General features: G+C 39.3%; 1 protein-coding gene across 20 annotated transcripts in view; it reads left to right on the top strand.

Annotated features, from left to right (window-relative positions):
* The window catches only part of Hhla2 (HHLA2 member of B7 family), a 143,211-nt gene that overhangs the window by 26,974 nt on the left and 94,724 nt on the right, over positions 1-21,513 (top strand). For 2 of the 20 annotated variants that reach the window (XR_009586993.1, XR_009586990.1), the window contains exon 3: positions 10,559-10,650. The exons of the other annotated variants lie outside the window; for them this stretch is intronic. The gene's annotated coding sequence lies outside the window, so the exon portion shown is untranslated. The remainder of the gene's footprint in view (positions 1-10,558; positions 10,651-21,513) is intronic. 20 annotated transcript variants of the gene reach the window in all.

Here is a 21,513-nt window from a genome sequence, read left to right as displayed (position 1 = left end):
CACTGGTTTGACAGTGGATGTTGGTGTTTCAGTTGTAGCTAAGGCAAGAAGGTTGTAGGCACATGTGTGCAAGCGGGGGAGTGAGTGTGGACGTGTGCCTTGAAGGACAGGTTGCTAGAGCATGTAGATGTCTAGAAAGGTGGAGCTTAAGTGCAGAAGGGTGTGCTGGTGCTGTTCACAGGTGCAATGCTCATTCACAGGTGCCCTGAATGTCTCAGTGGCCCACAAGCCTGTAGTACTGTCCTCCAGGCATTCAGATTTGTCTGGGTTGCACCATCTTGTCTCCAGGAATTGTTTGCCTGGACTCCACTGGTAGACCCACAGAATAGGACCTTCGATGCTGAGAACACTGGCCCAAGTATCCTTATGTTGCCCACAGTGGGGGTGTGGGTGGGAGGGATCATATACCTGGCTGTTAGAGTAGGGGGACCCTGGATCTGGGGCTCTGTATGCACTAACTTGAAGGCACACTCACTGGCTCTCAGGCCTATGCAGGAAAGCACAGGGGTTCCCCCTGCTCTCTACTCTCAGATTTGGGCCCACAGGGGCAAGTGAAAGTGTGGGAGATCTGTCAGCTCAGCGGTGCCCCCTGTTCTGCTGCTGGGCAGGGAGACCTGTACTTGCGGCATCTACCTCAGCATGGAGGCTCTTGCCTGGGGAAACCACTGCTGCCTCCCTGACAAGCAGCAAAGCCTGTGCTTGGGGCAAGGGGGTTTGAAAATTCTCAGGCCTCTCTCAGACCCAGGAGATGTCCATAGGTGACCTGGATCCAAATGGTCTCAGCACACGGGTTGTCCCCTCTCACCCAGAAAACCTCAGTGTTGAAGTTCTGGCTTCAGCTGCCCTTTCACTCACCAATTTTGGATTTTTAGATCCTCTGCCCCTCAGATGAGGTGGGAGCTGGTTACCACCATCTTGGACTCCCCTTCACTCCTCTTTTATGGTTGCAGCATTTTGTCACCTCTCTGGGAATGCCAATGACAATTTTTTTTCCCCTCAGGCAGTTACTGTATTTGTTCACTTCTTTCCTACATATTTGTTTAATTCAGAGTGTTTTTTTGGTAGAAGATTCTATTGTGTTTTAAGTTCTATCTTCTTTTTTTCTTTTTAAGGTCAATCATTCAAGGGTTTAATAAGAACAAGAAAGGAACATAAACATGCTCTTTAGGAGGACAGCAGGCCAAGTTGAGCTGCAATGGCTTTGGCCCTGGTAAAGAAGAGGATTATGCTTTTTCTCTTCCTGTTATCCCCTCTGCTGAGTCACGTAAAGGGAGAACACTTCCAGAAAAAGTGTTTGCTTTTTGAGGAAGTCCAGTTTACCCATAATTAACCCATAAGATGCATAGATATATGCAGGGGTTTAAGCATAGTAAAGTCGAAGAGATTACTAGGAAATATGGTGACAGCCATTCTATGATAACTTTCCTTCTGGTACTTGAAAGTCACTGTCTTCTTAATATTAAGAATGAGAATCTAAGATGCCCATAGAAGGCTACAAGAGTCTGCACTTTGGACCACACCAACAAATCATGTAGGTTTGTTACAGGAGGTACTCAGGAGGATTCATTAACTATTCGATCCTCTTCCTATACCAGATCTAATTTGTGCCTGGCTTATAAAAGTGGATATTCATGTTTTTTTAATTTCTGTAGGGAACAAGCCTCCAGATATCTCCCAGAGTAGAAGAAATTGCTCAGCAAAGTAGGATGGAGGAAAGAACCTGTAGATCAATGTATAATTATTTCCTCTTAAATAGTGTAATAGCTTTTTTTTTTAATTTTTAGACAGGGCCTCACTGTGTAGTCCTAGTCAGTCTGGAATTGGGGCTCTCCCTGTTCAGACCAAGGGGTCTTCAGACTTACAGAAGTACACGTTCCTCTGCCTTTACAGAGATAGGATTAAAGGTGCTTGGTACTATTCCTGGCTTGACTCCATTTAAAAAGCATCTTTGACTGCTGAGAGCTTTCCATTCCACTCTCCTTCAGCAAGCTGGTGATGAAGCTTTCCACAGAGGCAAGACTACACGGATAAACTCTTTCACAGTTGAATCTGCTAATACAAAACAGATTCAAGTTCTTATTGCTCATGTGTAGACAATATCACCAGGCAGGATACAGCACCTATTGCTTCTTTCTTTCTTTTTTTTTTTTTTGTTTTTTGTTTTTGTTTGTTTTTTTTTTTTGGTGCATTTTTAATTTATTTTTATTGCATTTTATGACATTTCTCTGATTATGCCACTTTTCACCTCAAACCTCCCTTATACAACATACTTACTTGTAAGTATGTTTTCAGGGATGGATATTGGGTGTTGGATAACCCATTGATGTACTTTTCCCTAGGAAAGACTATATCTCCCACACTCAGAATTCCTTACTGTCTAGGCTTGTCAGGCTTTTCCTCTTCCATCCATTTATTGCTGTGGACCTTATTCAGCTCATGTTGAGACATCATGTTGATGAGACCTTATGGGTGTAACTTCTGACATTACTAGGAGACACACTCTCATAGTACCTGTTAGCTGGGAAGGGACCCTCTTTCCTATTGGATGGCTACAAGAAACTGTCTTCAGAGAATGCTGTTTTGTCTCAATTTCTCTCTCACCCCTCTCCCCTAACCAGCTCCAAAAAGCAGTTCCCATGTCTTTTGGATACCCTCATACAAACTGGTTGACTCTCTCTTATCTAATACTATATAAATATTAATTTTCCTAGGCCTACTAAGTCAGTTACATTTTACCTATTTTTATTGAACTCCCAAAGTTTTGATGCTGTCTTTTTTCTTTACCTCTTTTGTTTTACTGTGTCTTTTTCATATTTATTTATTTATTTATTTACTTACTTACTTAATCACTTTACTGCCTCCTCCCTCCTATTCTCCCTGTCCAACCCTCATACCTCCTCCCTTAGAGAACCCCGTTCCCCCTTCTTCTTAGAGAAGAGGAGAACAACAAAGGGTACTGACCCATCCTGGCATCTCAAATCAAAGCAGGACTAAATGTGTCCCCTCCCACTGTAGCCTGACAAGGCAGCCCCGCTAGAGGAAAGGGATCCAGAGGAAGGCGATGGAGTTAGAGACAGCCCCTACTCCCATTGTTAGGGGACCCACATATTGACCAGTGCATATCTGCTACACATGTATAGGGGGTATAGGTCCAGCTTGTCCCTGCCTTGTGGTTGTTGGTTCAGTCTTGTGAGCCCCCCCATGGGCCCATGTTAGTTTACTACCAAGGTCTTCTTGTGGTGTCCTTGACCCTTCCATGTCAGGTATGACATGGTTGCAGCTTGACACAGTTCTGGCTGCTGGAGCACTGTCACCCTGGAGAAAATATCTCTGGATTACCAGTCCACAAATGGCCTTGCTTTTCCCTATATGTCTACCTGCTTTGTTTCTTACTATGACTCCATCTTTTTCCTCTAATTCAAACCTAGTCAATGCCAATTCAATCCTAGTCAATGGAAGAGCTGGGAGAGAAGGAAATGGGTCAGAAACAACCACTATGGAGGAAATATTCCTCCTGGCTGTAAAGGCAGTGTGTCTTGGATTATCTGAATAAGAAATTGCATTTATAGAGGCCTTTTGTGCTCATTTTTCCCTGAAAAACTTTAGTTAGCTCATGGATATCAAACAATATCAGGAAGTGTTTGAATTCCAATTCAGTCCCCCAGATTGGGGCAATCAGAGAGGAATTAGACCCTAGAGAAACTACTGGACTTGTGCTAACTTCCCATGGACATGACTCCTTGGGATAGGATAAAGAGATTACAACAGCTTTGAATAGTATATGAGGAAGTGGCTGCAGACTCTTTGAAAGATCACTCCTATTAAAAAAGATGTTTAGAAAGAGCTCAGAAAGAACTTGCTCAGCTGCAAACAGCAGTTGAGGATTAAGAATAGTCTAGTTTGTTTAGCACTTATTGTAACCTCAAGATTTTGCCCAGATGACCTAGGATGTAAAGGTTTGTCTGAGAAAAGCACGGAGTTAATGATTGAATATTCCCGCTTACAATGTAATCACTGTACCATGTATATAGAGTACAGCTTGTTGTATTCTCTTTATTCTCATTTCTGGGTTTTTGTGGAAAAGCCAATATTCTGAGAAAAGCCAAAAAAGGTTTTTGATGGTGTAGAAAGAATGTATAAGGAAATGATTTAATAATAAAAGACTGGGATTGACTCTCTGCTCCAAAGACAAAGAAAGAAAGAGGAAGAAGGAGGAAGGGGAGGAAGAGGAAGAGGAGGAGGAAAAGGAGAAGGAGGAGGAGAGAGAAGAGGAGGAGGGGGAGAAAAATGAGCAGATACCAGAGAGATGGCCTCCTGAGAACATGACTCCTCTTGAAATGTGTTGTCTGTCAGCTTGCACCTGCCCCTGTGTGTGAAGTGATTTTCTCTCATTCAGATCCATTCTTCCCAATCTCAAGACCCACAATTGACTGAGGCTGGTCCCTGGCCCCTCTAGCTCCCTCAACCTTCTTCCCACTCTTCCACAAGACTTCCCAACTTGGCCTGTTGTTTGATTTTGGATCTCTGTATCTGTTTCCATTAGCTACTGGATGAAGCCTCCCAGAAGACAGCCATGGTAGGTTCTTTGTCTGCAAGTATCAGAGTATCATTAATACTGACATAGGCTGGCTGTTCTCCCATGGGGTGGGCTCCAAGTTGGGCCAGTCATTGGTTTGCTATTCCCTCAATCTCTACTCCATCTTTTTCCCTATACTTCTTATAGGCAAGACAAGAACTTGGTTGAAGGTTTTAAGGTTGGGTTGGTGTCCCCCTCCACTGGAAGTCCCACCTGGCTACAGGAGGTGGTGAAGTCATGTATCAGTGTGCATAAGGGAGATTGGTCTGAAGTTCTATCTTTGTTGAATTTTTCTGTGGCTTAAGGATCAGGGTGACTGTCACTTTATAAAATGTTTGGCAATGTTCCTTCTGTTTCTAGTTAATGGAATAGTTTGAGAACTACTGGTATTAGCTCTACTTTGGAAGTCTGGTAGAATTCTGAGCTAAAACCATCTGACCCAGGGCTTTTTTTTGGTTGGGAGGCTTATAAATACTATTTCTGTTTCCTTAGAGGCTATGGGTCGATTTAAATTGTTTACCTGGTCTTGATTTAATATTGGTAAGTGGTAGCTATCAAAAAAATATTCTATTTCTTTTAGATTTTCCAATTTTGTGGAGAACAGTTTTGTTTTGTTTTTTTTTAAGTAAGACATAATGATTCTTTGGATTTCCTCAGAGTTTGTTGTTATGTCTTTGCTAAGTGGTTATTGAATTAAGGAGATGAGAAAACGATTAAGGACATGTGTCTAAACCTGCAATATTGGCTCAGAAACCTTTCATGAACTTTTTCTTTACACCTTGTGGATGTTATCATCCCCTTACTGCTGAATTCCTGAAGGGCATAAATGCTTTGTTCTAATAGCCCTGGCAGCACAGCTCACCAATATTATTGGATTCTGATACAGTCTACTATCCATGTTACTAAGAGCCTAATGTATAATTTCACAATCTATGGCTGACTTTTGAATTCAGCCATTTGGTTCACCCTAAATTTGCTTCTTATTATTAATAGGTCTCCATTGGAATGCAGATGCAAAGCTTTCAACCACAGGCCACAAAGAAGCTACAGTTAAAGGGAATTAACTTTACTTATCTGGTTTAAAAATCTTGTTAAAAATTAAGAATTGAAAATGCAGTTGTTTTGTTTGAAAACAATAATTTCATCTATTGGCAATCCTATTTTGCTTTCATAGTTTATTTCTAGTTTTTTATTGTTAAAATACAATTATACAAGTAATCTTCACAATAAAAGTATAAAAATGCAAATTAGTTCTTTAGCCATAGACAGCAGAATTCTAGTCTCTGCTTTGAGTCAGTAAGCCAGATTAAATGTATTATGTGTCTTTAAAAATGCCTGTACAATACAATCATGTATATGAGTATGTGAGCTTTAAAAACACAGAGATGAGCATATCCTGCCTGCTGTCCTGTGCTCTATCTTATTTGACTCTGTTTCTGGAGATTATTCTATAGCAGCACAATCACATCTGCTTTATATTTTTATTGGATTTTGTGAAATAGAATAAAATACAGAAACATATATGAAATGGGCTGTAGCTAAATAAATCACCACAAAATAAAAGTCTCTCTGGCTAGTCAAGCTGTAGAATATTCTCGACATCTGGTAAAGCTCCTTCAGCTCCCTTCCAACTCTATAGTATCTTTGCATCTCTCAAATGATGCCTCATCTTACTGTCTGGGGACATTCTTTCTTTGTTTTTAATGTTGTTCTTTAAATATATAGCCTTATGCATGATGGTTAAAATTCATCTGCTTTTATAATTTTAGGTAATTGTAATTATACACTTTGAATGATTATTTTTCCTGGGTTATCATTTAAGGAACATAAGATATCACACACACACACACACACACACACACACACACACACACACACATCCTTTGTTTCCTGTCTTCCATCCTAATGTCCCCACCATTTTGTTTCTCTTGCTTCATTCTGGGAGACTCTTTCTGACTAACCAGGATCCAAGTTATTATTGTTTTTTTTGTTTGTTTGTTTGTTTTGTTTTGTTTTGTTTTTTTCCAAGTTATTATTGTTTTGTGTTTCTAAATTCCCTAGTTTTATTTCTTTGAAAACAAACAAACAAACAAGTGATTATTTTAAATTTTGTGTTAAAAATTTTCAGCATTTAGAGTTTTTTTCTGACCACTTGATTATCTTCTTGTCTCTGAGTATTGGCTGTTATACTTTTTAGAGTGTGTCTCAATGTGTTTGCAAAATATAGGAACACCTTTCAACCTGGTACAACATCCCTCAAAGGGGATTCATGTTCTGTTCACTGGGATACTCACCCTCTGGAATCAAGTTGATCTAATTTCATTCACTCAACATGTGGGAAAAAACTAACTTGCTCAATTTTTTTGAATTATGCATCTCCTGTAGTGAGTTGAAAGATATGAAATCAGAGTTCAGTATGATTTGTATAGGGATATATTTGATACAGACATATGCATATCTCATTTTAATTGCTTTCTAAATATCATTAAGGCAACCCTGACAGCAGCAAGTCTGAGGTGGTTATTATACTCATCCCAGTGTTTGTGTATTTTGGCCATGGACAAACTTTGGCATTCAAGCCATCCGTCTTATAATCTTGACCATTATGGTAGAAGAGCATTTAATATTTGTCAGTTCTTCTGAACTTAGTTGTAACCTGGTTTCTTTGAGTTTATTTAAATAAAAGGAAATGCTATTGGTAGAAGTATTTGGATTTTTCTTTCAGGGGCAAATTTAGTGAATGGTCACCAGGGTAACTAAAGGATTGAATTTTTATAGAGACTTCTACCTACAGTCCTTTCCATATAAACACACACATATAAAAAGTAGAGACTTGGATCCTCATATTAGAGAGAAAACGTAGTATTTATCTTGCTGAGCCTGGGTTACCTCACTTAATGTAAGATTTTCCGGTTTCATCCACTTTCCTGCCAATTTTATAGTCTCAGTCCTCTCAATTTTCTTTATGGATGAATAAAATTTCATTGTATATGTGTCTGACAATTTTATTAACCATGTGTCTGTTATGGAAATATCCAGGCTGATTCTGTCCTTTCCTATTAGATACAGAGCAGAAATGACCATCGGAAGCATGTGCATCTGTGTGTGTGTTGTACAGTCCCTTGTGCATGAGCCTGAGAGTGGTATAGGCACGACATGTGATAGTTCTGTTCCTAGTTTCCATGCTGACTTCCATTGTGGTTGCACTAGTAAACATTCCTATCAACAGGTATTCAGGAAGTGGAGGGGAAAGATTTTAAGAAGAGTGATGGAGAGGATAACAGAATACGTGTGAGGTAGAAGTGCAAAAGAGAATCCTGGAGGGTCTAAGTGGGGAGACGGAACCGGGGAAGATTAGGGAGGTTGGTCAACTAACACTAAGCATGTATAAAAAAATGTGATGAGACACCTATTGTTTATATGCTAATTAAAAACAAAGAGGGATTGAGTGGGCATATGCATTGCTATCACAGTCAACTTAGAGTTAGTGTAGCAAAATATTCAGCAAAATGGTAAATTTAAACATTACATGACAGGGAGTAGCTAGGAGTGGACTCCTTTCTTTTTTTCTTTTCCTTTGTCTATCAGTATAAGTTTTCAACTGTGTTATCTACACAACATGTTTGTAGACACTGGGACTTAATTTTGTGTCATTCTGACTAGGATACCTGAAAGAAAGAACTAGAGGAGAAGTTTCCTTGGCTCATGATTTCAGAGGGTTGCAGTCCCTCAGAGCTCACAAGGCATGGCAGAGTGGGTTGGTCCCATGGTGGTGTGGCTTGTTGGCTTGTTTACATCTCAGTGGATCAAAAGCAATGAGGACAGACCTGAAATAGGGGCACCTATAACCTTCACAGGCCTATTCCTGTTGAACAGCTTGCACCATGCAGGCCTTACTTACTAAAAGTGCTGCATCCTTTCAAGATGGGTCAGCCAGGAAAAGCACCAGCTACCAACCTTGACCTCTTCAGTGCTTAGGACCACACAACGGAAGTAGAGAACGGATTCCTACAAATTGTCTTCTGACCTCCATTACACACACATACACACATACACACATACACACACATACACACACAGGCACACACGCACACATGCACACAAATAAATTTTAAAATATGATAAAGCTATAAGCTGGGTGCTATGCATTCAAATTATTAGCTCATAGGAGATATTTTAGACTCAAACCATAATGGGAACTTAAGAGAAAAATGACAATGGTGTCTGTTAATGTGAGGAAAGGGGATCACTGGAAAATATCCCAATTTGTTACAGTCCCAAATTGGGTGGAGGGAGATTTCGGGATTAAGTGTATGTTCCTAAAGACCCTTTTGCACTGAGTGTAACAAAGATGGAGAAATTGCACATTAGAATGAACACACACACACACACACACATATATTTGTTGGATTTATGTGTGATATTTGTTTACTGTGTTGCTTTCCACAATAACTGTTCAGGCAACTTCAGCTTGGATGGATGGCTAAGAACTCAGAGAGTGCTTGATTAGCTAAGTTATGTAGGAAAACACCATACACTGTAGGAGAAATTTACCCTGGAATAAATGCAGATCATTTAGTCAAAATGCTATTTTCTTCCAGCATGTTAAGCCTTCCCTTTGAGAAACAGAAATGTGGCCTAACATGAGATTCAGAATCAGTCAACTTGACCTTGGCAAGAAAGACAGCATAAAAGCAAAAATTTAAGGAGTGAGGCATGAGGCCGATTCTACACAGAATATTTACCAGTCAGAACCCTTCATTGAAAATGACAGAAATCAGACACAAACCAGCTTAATGACCGCTATCAAGATGGAGAAGATGAACAAACTACTGTCTTGGCTATGTCGCATATCAATATGAATTCATACTTGCTGAGTTGGGGGAGAGTGAAAATGTTCTAGCAGGTTTAAATACATTTTGAAGACTGAACTTAAAAGTGTAGGAGAGGTACTGGCTCGTGGTACTAGAACAATGCACTTGACACTCATTTACCCTTCACTGGGTGTAGAAACGAAAACATAGCCTTGCCCTTCCTGCAGGCAACCTGTTTCTGATCTCCGCTTTTCTGTAGATGCCTTAGCTTCTATAATTAAACCTCTTCCATTCTTCCTCAGTCATGCCTGGGGCAGAAGCTTGTTAATTTTTGTTATGATATCTACCCGAAATGCTCAACAAGAGCTAGGAGCTAGATGGGTTTCTGTTCTGTGATGCTTTTGGAAGTGACAGAATCTTTAGAAAATGGGGCATACTAGAAGGAAGGTCAATAAAGAGTGTATCCCTGAAGTGACTATCAGAATTTTGGGCATTCATCTTCTTCTCTGATTCCATGCCACTCTGAAATGATCAAACTTTTTCTTCTACATCATTTCTGCTACAGTCCCCAAAGCAGCATGGACAAGTGAACTTGATTGGAACTCATTACAATAAGGTAGAATAAAGCTTCCTCTTTTAAGTTGATTTTACTAGGTATTTAGTCATGGGTGGTGGATTGACTAACATGGTTTTCTGCTGTTGTATAACAAATGTTTCCAGAAGCGCAGAGTCTGTGAGAAGCACAGGTAGATGACTATGGCTCCAGAGTCTCTTGTGGTGTTTCAGTTAAGGTCTTGCCAAGGATATGTTCTCTGAAGTGGTTGGAGAAACTGTTTCTGAGCTGTTCGTGTGAATTGATATGAAGCTTTAGCTTTTCTTCTTTGTCATTGTGCGTCTTTCCAAAGGGTTGTTCACGTAGTGTAGTATCTGGCTTCTCTAAAACTGAGTAGCTGTAGAGGGCAATAGATAAAATAATCTCATCATAAAAGGGTTGTAGCATAATTTCTGCTGTATTTTCTTTTTTACATTTAGTGTGCATCATGCTATCAGTCATGCATGTGAATTTATGAGTGGTCACATGTATGTGTATGTATCTGTGTGTGTCTGTGTATGTATGTGTGTATGTGTGTTTCACTTACCTCTAATTCTTTTCTGTTTTATGAACCAGAGGAATATTCATTCTTATGAGACAGATTGCTAAAGCAGGCTTCAGGGTCCTTTGACATGCACATCACTGCAATTTGAAGGCCAGAAATACAGGTGAGTAAGTGACATAACACAATGGATTCTAAAGTACTGCAGATCAGTGTCATGCCAAAGACAAGAGACTGCGGACTCCAGATGGCTATGGCTATGTATCCAAAGATAGTTTACTATTCAATACTTAGGGAATATCCCATTGAAGCAGAAATTTCTGGCTCTAACTAAATATAGGAACTTTGGGGATTAATTTGAGCCTGTCTTTAAAGTCTGTGTTTATTTATCTTTACTTTTGGATATAAAACAAAAAAAAATTATTCTCCAAGTGTCATAAATGTTGTATTATGGCCAAAACAAAAATAACTAGAAAGAGAAAAGGTATAAATATCCACACGTCCATAATTTTTTCATCTACTAGTTTTAACAGCAAACAAATAGCTGCCCCTTGGCTTTCCTAATATCCTGCATTTATACATATAAAAAATGCAAGGTACTAATTTGGGGACTCAGAAAGTTGGCAAGAATAGACATGTAATCAGAGAAAAACATTAATTATAGCCCCATGAAGACTCATGAAAATGGGATGGTTGATTCTCAGGCAATGTAGCCAGGAAAATATTACTCACATCAAATATGTATAATATAGGGAATTTAATGTGGAGAAATGTGTTAGGAAAGATTAAAATCTGGTAAACAATGACAAGGAACCCAGATGTTGTTCCCGTTTCTGGGAAGACATACAGAAATGACTGTTTTCTGTCAATGGGATAATAACAGATAAAAGAAAGATTTCATCCAAGCTCAGATTTGTAAACCAATGAGTTTGTTGGGATTACCAACAGGAATATAGGGTGATTTAAAATTAGCAGTATCACGGAAATGTCTTACCCTAGCATGGGTGATAACTCATGAAAGCTGAACCACTAAAATCCCACTAAAATCAATGTGATCTCCTATGTACTCTAGTAGCTTCTAAGGCCATGAGTAGCTGTGGTACAGGCAGGTGGGAATGGTGGAGAAAACCCCAATTAGGAATTTAATGATGCTCACTCTAATTACTATAGAATGGTAATAGCATCGTTATTATCATTACTATAGGTTTAGCTATTACTTCATTGTTTTGCTTATTTTGTTACCATGACATAAGCCAAGGTATTCTGTGAAGCACTAAAATTATTCACACACAAAATTTTAAAATAATACCACACTTATTAAGCCAATTAAGAGTATAGGAGTCCTTTATTTTGGTATAGTGCCTGAGAAAGACTCTTGGTGGGGAAGCTCAGGGTACCGCATTTTTAACATCAGAAGATGACAAAGATGACAATTCTTAAACAAGGATCACAGTCTTAAACAAGGATCATAGTAACCTTGTTACAGCTGTTTTGACAGAGCATAGCAGTTACTACAGACACAATATGAGCACAAGTTAAGATTTTTACTATGTTATTTTATACATTATATATTATAACATATGCTATTTTGAATGTTATTTAGTTTGTAAAAGAATAATTATTTTGGTTAATGCATCTGGTCCATGATCAGGGTCATGAAAAACCCAAAAGGTATTGCAAAGGCCAATGTAGCAGTTAAGGCTGAGAAGCGTGTAATCAGACACAAAATGGAATCAGGACAACATGGTTTTGCCAAGTCACTTCATCTTAACACCTCAGCCTCATGAGCCAATAGTCCTGCATGACCAGTGGAGATAGCTTCACTACAACACTTTTTCCTCTTCTGTCTCTTACATTAGTTCTGCTTTCTTTTCTATTATATTACCAAAGCCTTGGATTGTATGGTGTGGTATTTGTGTGTGTGTGTGTGTGTGTGTGTGTGTGTGTGTGTGTGTGTGAGAGAGAGAGAGAGAGAGAGAGAGAGAGAGAGAACAGAGAGAATCTATGTATATGTAAAATATATTGGGTCACTATGCCATAGAGACAGAATGACTGACAGCAACAGTGTAACAGTAAATAGTATAGACTACAACAAAAGATATTTATTATCAGCAGCTAAAGTTTCTGAAGTAAGTATCACCCAGTGCCAAAGGAGATTTTCTTTCATTATTGTGGACAATAGCAGTGATCTTTGGGTATGAATACAAATGTTTGGAAGACAATCTGACCAACACATTGTATTCACTTAACAAAACTATCAATATTCTTTTTAAGAGGTACTTATATTTTCACAATCACAGGATTTACCCTCTAATGTAGTATAAAACAAAAACATGGGCTCTCTCCTAAAAAGCAGGCCTTAAATCTGATCAGAAAGTAGTTGGTTTTACCTATAATAGTAATGCCACTATTACACCAATAAGCCCATCTTACCTCACATATGGGATCACATATGGGATACACAGCTGGGTTGGACCATTCGTGATAATTTTTCTGAGAGGCCTAAGAGTACCTCATGGTACTGCAAATGCTTAACTCACAGGAAATAAGGTTTCAGCTCAGTCTTAGCTTGTCTTTTTCTGTGTTCAGCCAGAGCTTGGGGATTCTCCAGTAAGAAACTTATCATCTAACAGCAGTTACAATATTGACTATACTGTAGTGAACCTCAAGAGTCTCCCTGGCTAACAGCTCAAAGGGAGAAAATTAAATTGGAATTCACTCTGGGCCCACCAGTCATCCTGTATGGACTCCACATATAGACAAAGACACCACTCAGTTAAAGCAGAAACTGGGGTTATTCTACCCCATGAAAAATTCTTCCTTTGTAATAGTTGTGGTCCGTGAACCAAGGATTTTATCATATGGTGGTGAGGAATGAAGTGTATAGGAGGAAGAGAGAGGGCTGGGGGAAGAGACAGAGACAGAGAGACAAAGAAAGAGAGAAACACACAGAGTGAGACAGAGAAACCAGCATGTTAATTAAAAAGAAAGTGAGAGAGTCTCTCTACCCATGCCTGGTTGGGAACTGAGAAGAGTTCTGAGAGAAGATACTATTCTACCAGCAAGCACATGTGCTTTTAAATGGTTCTGAAACAAAGAAAACAAGAGTGGGATAAAGAATCACTTGTTTTCTTCTCATGCACAAGATGGCTGATTCCTTCTGACTGTTTGAGTTCTGTCATAAATCAATATACTTATCAAGCAGATGGGCTTTTGCAGGTTCTTCAGAACCTGCAACTGATGCTACTAGAGCTAGTGAAGGTAGTTGGGGTCTTCCTGGGTCCAATCCCACATTCCCGTATGCCCTGCCTCACTGCCACAGAAATAGAGGGCATGGTGGGAACACCTGGATTTTTTTTTCATTCACCGCTTTTGGCACAAGCTTTAAAGCCTTCCAGTGGCTCACAACCACAGGTTCTGGCCTCTGTCACCATTTTCCCTAGTAACTTGAACATAACATGAATTTTGCCACATTTCCTTTCAAGTGACCAGAATAAGCTCCTTTGTGTACTTTATCTTTTCCTCAGCTCCACTGGAATGTTTTACTACTTCACAAATCCAGTTTAAATTATAATCTCCATCACCCAGTTCCTCCAAAGCTTATCTCACCTCATAAAAAATTTAAAAAATCATGCCCCACCATGCCACTCAATAAAGTTCTCAGATTACCTCTGAATTAACTTTATTATTATTATTTTGAGACAGGCTCTCCCTCTGCAGTCCACATTGTCATGAACTTAAGATAATCCTGCCTCATCATGCTGAGTGCTATGATTACAGGTACATGCCATCATCAGTGACTTATCTTTTTATTTTTTAACTCTCCAGTATCTGCCCTGGCACATTGGACATGAACCACTGCCTCTCTTGTGACTATTATAATTATCCATTCCCTCTGTGTTGTCCCATGATCTGATTCTCCCCAATGGCCACAGGACCTCAGAAGAGGCTTAATCAATACATTTTTTATTGTACTCTTACCCTTATGCCCTGACCCTAACTGTGAGTAACAGCAAGCCAGTATCTTAATCCTGTTCTTCCCCTAATCCCAGTCCCCTTCTTTTTTTTTTGCCTGATCAATCAGAGGCTAATAAGGAAGATCCTTTCCACATGTCTCTTTTTTCTAATTCAGGACAGTTTACTCTGGGTAGAAAGATCAGCATCATTTGTATATTTTATAACCCACAACAAAGGCCACACAAAGGCCACAATAGCTTGCTTACAGCCTTCTTTCATATGTGCCACTTTCAAGACTAGGTACATTACCTAGTCTATCTGAAAATTTGAGGGTATGCCCATAGTCATATAAAAGATCACATGTGCCAAGGAGGTATGCTACTGTATATCACACAGGAAATGGTTAAACTAAGACTTAGTCTGTGGATACTTTACTCTTGAAGAAATCAACCCCGGTTGCACGTCTTATGACTCACAGCATGAGCCATGAAGCTGCTCCGCCTAGCCATTATCTTTAGTGTTTGTCAAGCCCTTATTAGGGTGCCAATTTCGTGTGTGACTTCTCAGGGATATATAAAGAAACCAGTAGGGTACTGATTGCATATGTGTTGTGTGGTAAACCAATGTGTTTATTGGGTTTCATAGCCAATGGCCATATCATACTCAGAAGAAATTGCTTTTCTATGGTACTGGGAACATGTGGAAGTCACTTCCAAGCTAGGAATAATTCTACCAGATTTTAGGGGGGAGGTCGCTTCAGGGAAGCTAGGAGCCTAATAAGACTTTAAGCTATGTCAACAAAACAAAACAAACACACAAAAACTTTTCAGTATGTAATTATTTAGTCTGGTGTTGATTCCCCTTGAAATTGTTATTTCATGCATTATCTCCTTATGAGAGCAAGATTATTCAGTAACCAAGGCAGATCCAAATGCTGAAAGATGCCTCTGGCAAATTCTATTAGCAGACTTGCAATGCTCAATCTCAGATTTTGGAGAAAGAATGCCACCTTTTACAAGGGTTATTATTTTAGAAACTTAACTGATTCAGATTCTGAATCAAGAAGTTAATTGAATTTAAGTTCTATGGAGAGGAATCCAGAACCCGAGCAAAGTTAAGGAAGGACCAAGATGAATTTTCCTGGCAGCAATCCACCAAGCCACAATGAAAAAACAAGTTTAATGAGCTTATTGGTTTCATGCCCACTGAGACCGCCATGCTGGTGGTCCTTCCTTACCCATTACTTATGGCTTTGTGAAAGCTTCTTTGAAAAATTGTGGCATGGGGCTGATGAGATGGCTCAGAGTGTAATTATTTGGTTAACAAATTAAGTATCTTGAGTTCTACTCATATAAGGAAGAAGGAGAGAATTATTTTTCTTTGACACCCCTTGTGGTGGTTTGAATGAGAATGATTCCCATAGGCTTTCATATTTGAATGTCTGGTTCTCACTTAGTGGGCTGTCTAGGCAAAATGAGGGAGTATAAAGAGGTTGTAGAATCATCCTCAGAACTTAAAAGAAGCCATTAAGGCCAGGCATGTGGCAGGAGAGTCCCTGTATGGAGACCTGGAGAGGCTGAAGCTGTGAAGGTGAGGCCTGAATTGTATTGCTCCCCAACCCCAAGATGTTTGAGATGCCAGAGATGTGGGATGCTGACCAAGGAAAGCTGCAGACAAGATGTGGAGCCATCCCTAGAGAGAGAAGTATGTTGTAATCAGCAAAAATGGAAGGAGTGGAAAACGTAGGGCATGGAGATACACAGTTCAGACTTTGTCCTGCTGTTTTTTTTTCCCCCCCTTTGGTCATGTATTGCCTCACTATGCTCTCTACCTTCCCTTCTCTATATTCTTCACCATTGTATCTTGGAAGTATGTAATTTATTTTTTGATTTTTATAGAGTTACGGTTAAAACTTGCCTCGAGTCTCAGAAGAGATGTTGGATTTTCAAACAGTGTTAAGGCTGTAAAAGACTATGGGGACCTTTGGAGTTGGACTGACTGCATTTTGCATTATGGTGTGACCCTAAGCCTATAGGAGTCATGCAGTGGTTTAAACGAAAATGTCTCCCATGTGCTCATCATATACTTGAGTGCTTGGTTCCCATATGGTGAACTATTTAGAAAGGATTAGGAAGTGTGCTCTTGCTGGAGGAGATATGTCACTAGGGTAGGCTTTGAGGCTTCCAAAGCCCAAGCCATTCTCAGCTCTCTCTCCATGTGCCTCTTATCTGTGAATGAGGACAGAAGCTCTCAGTTACCACTCCAGCACCATGCCTGCCTGCCTGCCTGCCTGCCTGCCTGGTGTTATGCTCCCTTGCAATGATGGCTATGTATATGCCCTCTGAACCTGTAAGCAAGCTCCCAATTAAATGCTTTCTCTCTTTTAAGTTGTCTTGGTCATGCTGACTTTTCACAGCAATGAAACAATATCTAAGACAGCCTTCCTTTGTACACACACACACACACACACACACACACACACACACACTAATGACAGTAATACAATGAAATTAATTATGGCATAGGAGAATGGCTTTTAAGGATAACAAATGTTGTTACTAAGTAGAGCGTTTTCACTACTACCCTGGCCCTTGGCAGGGCTACCTCTGCAGGACCACAGATGATGGAGGAAAAATTCCAAGTAGATGTGATATTAAATATCTCATTTTTATATATCACTGTAACTTTTCTTGAGGAAAAAGCTATAAAGACAGGCTCAGTACCCATTCTGGGACCTATCACTCAAAGAAACAGAAAACTGACTGGCGGACTTAAGAAAGTGTGGGTCACGTAGAATGGATCCAGAGTGTAAGATAGCTCAGGAGCCCATTGAACAAGCTTGTTAAAGAGGCTGAGGTGACCTGACTGCTAATGCTGTCTCACACATCTGATGGCATCTTTTGCAGTGATGTTTTTCTGATGAACAATGAAGTGGGAAGTAGAAAATGCAGCCTGTGGAGTAGGAAAAGAGACCTTATGTACACTCTATATAGAGCCTTCTTGCCATCAAAGCAGACAATGCTATAGCCCTATATGAGTGATCCATCTGCCCACCTTGTAGACCTGCACGCATCTCTGAAATAGCATCGCAACCAGCTCTATGTTGGGTATATTTAATTGCTCCCATTAAAAAAGGGAACTTCAGCCCATTTTTCTTCTTTCTCCCAGCTACTCTTATGCCACAACTGTCATCCACAGACTTCCTAAATGCTTCATACTCCATCTTATTATTCCACCCAAACTGGCTGTGAAGGGAGTTCTTTGGTTTAAAAAAAATTAGGTTGATAAGCAAATTCAAAAGTAATTAATTGCTTCATCTCTACTGATAAAAGTGCTAGCTTTATAACTAGGTCAAATGGCCTCTAATATTAAGTCCTGGAATATCACAGGACATCTTTTATCCGATAAAACAGCAAATTGCAGAATCCTAGTGAGGATCTGAGTTTGGTCTGAAAATAATGTGCTTTTCCCCATAGCTAGAAGACATGGAGTGAAGGGACAATGATGTACCCACCAATTACAACTAACTCTCTTGCAAAATATTGACTGACTGTTTCTTTAGTGTCCCTGCTCTGTAGTAAATGAGGAAGCAATGCTTTCTTTCATCATGGAATAAGTATGATTCTTCTAAAGGGGAATATAAGATGGCTCACTTGGGTTCTTTATGGTTGGAGAAAAGTGGCAGAAAGTGGGATTCTATCCTATCTGTGGTGACTGAGCTTGCCCTAATAAGGGAGGTACAAATGAATCTGGGAGGGGTGTTATAGAGGCAGTAGATCTTTTCCTTTTCCTAGTGTCTTTGGTGATAGGAGTTCATAGGCTTCTTCTTACTCTATGGGCAAAGCCATTAAGAACTGACAGAACTCAAGGACTAAGACTGAGATTACTCTGCTGAGGAGATGGCCAAGGGAGTGGCAAAATTTAGTAATCAGAGTCAGTAAGACAAAAGGAAATAGTACCAGCCCCTGGCTTAGAAAAATAGACTGTTTCCCTTGCCTGCTGTATTATAACTTAGGTCAAATACTCTCTTTTGTTTCCAAATGCTACAGAATATGGTGGTGGTACAGGGTGCCTCTTGGACTATAGATTAAAGCAGAGTTGAAGCAGGAATGGGTGTCATCTGGAGCAGCACAAGTCAGAACAGGGTAATGGTTTGTAGGCTGGCACCAATGTGCGGAAATGGAGTATTGCAATTTTACTGTCGCACTGGTGCTGAAAATTTTGTGCTTATTGTATGTGATAATAAATTGGGGCTTGCAGAGGATGCTCTTCTTAATTTAATTTTAACAATTCACTTTTATTACATTTCCCCAATGATTTCACCCATGGCATACTAGAAACAAATGTTATTGCCCCGTTTCCACAGGCAGTGTGAGAGGCACCAACCCCCGTGGACAGCAGCAAGCAGCCTGCAGAACAGGATTTTGATTCTTGATGCAGTAGTTATGTGGGGCCTCAGTTTCCAACTGTAAAGGAAGTGAGCAAGCTTGCCACTGTTATCAGAGCACTTATTAGGTTAGATGAGGAATCTTCGGGAGAAGGAGAAGGAGAATGAGAGAGAGACAGAGACAGCGAGAGGAATGATTACGCATTGGACAGTCAAAGGTGACACATGGAGATGAATTAACACTGTGGTATGTCTTTCCTCCCATGTCTCTGTTGTCCTCTCCCTTCTTCCTCTAATCAGTTGATGGGTTAGCTGTGGTTTCCTTTCGCAAGGACAGAAATGCGTAACGTTGGTCCCCTTAAGAAACCTGAGAAGTTGAAAAGGGACCCATTAAAGCAGCAGTTTATTGGAACCCAGTGGAGCAGAGCTCAACTAGTCTCCAGTGTCCTGTTATTGACATTCCTGGACTTGTTTGGGTCTTTACTGGTGTTAATTCTTAATTGATCCTCTTTCAGTTCCAGAGTTTTTTAAACTAAGAAGACAGGTCCATCAACTGTTTGAACACCCCACCTCTCATCTCTTGTGTGCCTCTCTCTCTTTCCATCTTTCTTGCATCTCTCTCTTTTGCATCTTTCTCATACATGCTTTCTTCTCTTCTAACCTGATTACTTGTCACTAAAACCACCTCAAATAATATTGACTTAGTTACTGGCCTATTCCTGTGGAGAAACGCCATGACCAAGACTCCCTAAATTTTAATATTTTTTAAACATTTCCACTTCTTGGTAACTAAGCATTAAAATATATGAGCCTTCTCATTGAAACCATGGAAGATAAAAAGAATTTTGCTGTTCTAAAAGCATTTGATAAATATCAATGATTTACTTTTCAGAAAATTCAAAATTAGTCCATGCCTTTACTTGTGATGTAAATGACTGTTTCTTGGTGTCTTTCCCACAGCTGAATATTAATCATACACACACACTCATATATATATATATATATATATACATATATATACATATATGTATATATATTATGTGTACATACACATACATGTATATATGCATATATATGTATGCACATATATACACATATACAAACATATGTATATATATGTGACTGAGTGTGTGTGTTAAAAATGTGGGCAGAGTTAAGCATCCTTAATTAAAAATTTTGAAATCTGAAATGAAGTGTTCTAAAACTTAAGTCTTTAAACACTGGCATGATGCCATAAGCAGAAAAATGTACCTCATGAAACTTTGTTTTATGTACATAGTCATTAAAGTGTTATATAAAAATATATTCAGAATATAATTATATATGTAACAATTCAATTTCATGTTTAGACTTGACATAGCCATAACACATCCATAACATATTCAATATATCTATATGTGTGTGTGTGTGTGTGTGTTAATATTCCAGAATAAGGAAAAAAACTGATATAGAAAACACCTTAAGCATGAGCATTTTGGACAAATGACACCCAGTCTGTAGGTATGCATCTATCTATATATGTCTCTTTGACATTTTTCTAGGTTGGAAATGAGGAATTATTTGCATTTTTTTCACATCTTTGTACAAATCATTGAAGGGTGAACTTTGGGTGGTATGAAGTGTCAGAATATTTTTATCTGCAAGTTATAGAAACTAAATTCAAATGAAATTAGACAGAAAGGGTTATATTAGCATATATGCAAAGATACCAGCATGGTTGGTATAATTGAATTAAAAAGTGTGAAACCAAGTCAGGAGAGCATGCCTATTGGGTCATATGTTTGTTCATTCTGGTACATGCAATCATCTGCTTTCCAACCATCAATCACCCTAAGCCTTGATGTTCACTCCTTCTCATTCTCTGTAGAAGTTTCATTTGTTAGGAATTACTACTGTTGCATAAATGGATCTTATTTAAAGTTCAGCAGTGGTTTGACTTTTCCTGTATCACTTTTCTACTGCCCAGAGGGATGGTTTGTCATAATTGTTCATACCTGAATTATTAGCTTATCCTAGGTTGGAATAGTAGGACAGCAGATTGTGATTAACTGAGATAAATAATCCTTTTCAGAATAAAATGAAAATTGGGGAAGGAAGACTGACTGGAAGGCAATGTTGGTAGGTAGGAAGAAATGTCCCTTACTTCCTTAGCAGGAGCTCTAGATTTTTGACCATGCCAATGATGTGATAGTAAGACAATCATGTAATTTATCATCTATCCTGGGGCATTTTGGGGAAGAAAAGAGTCTTCAGTGAATAATTAATGGGATATATACTTATCCTAGCAGAAAAATACTGAGTACGTACAAGAGAGGCTATTTGGAATTGCTGCACTAATTAACCTCTTTCCTGGGGACTAAGACAAGTTATGGCTAAAAAGCTACTTACCACTCACAATTACCACCCATCACTCGCTAAGAGGAAAGAACTTAGAACTGGGACCAACAGTCAGAAGAGGGTCATGACTCACAAAAAATTAAGCCTATGCAAGAACCAACAACTGATGATTGGTTCTCCGGGGAATAATTCTGGAGCGATAAATCATGTTTTCAGTATGAGATTTCAAAGCAGAGTAGCTAAAAGAATACTCCAAATTCATGAGCCTGATGTAATTCAAAGTCTTGACTGACATTTGGAAGTATGACCTTGAACAAATTATTTAGCATCATTAAATATTTGTCTCTG

Source organism: Meriones unguiculatus, chromosome 17 (assembly GCF_030254825.1).
Source record: "Meriones unguiculatus strain TT.TT164.6M chromosome 17, Bangor_MerUng_6.1, whole genome shotgun sequence".
NCBI lineage: Eukaryota > Metazoa > Chordata > Mammalia > Rodentia > Muridae > Meriones > Meriones unguiculatus.
This window is presented reverse-complemented; position numbering and strand designations above follow the sequence as displayed.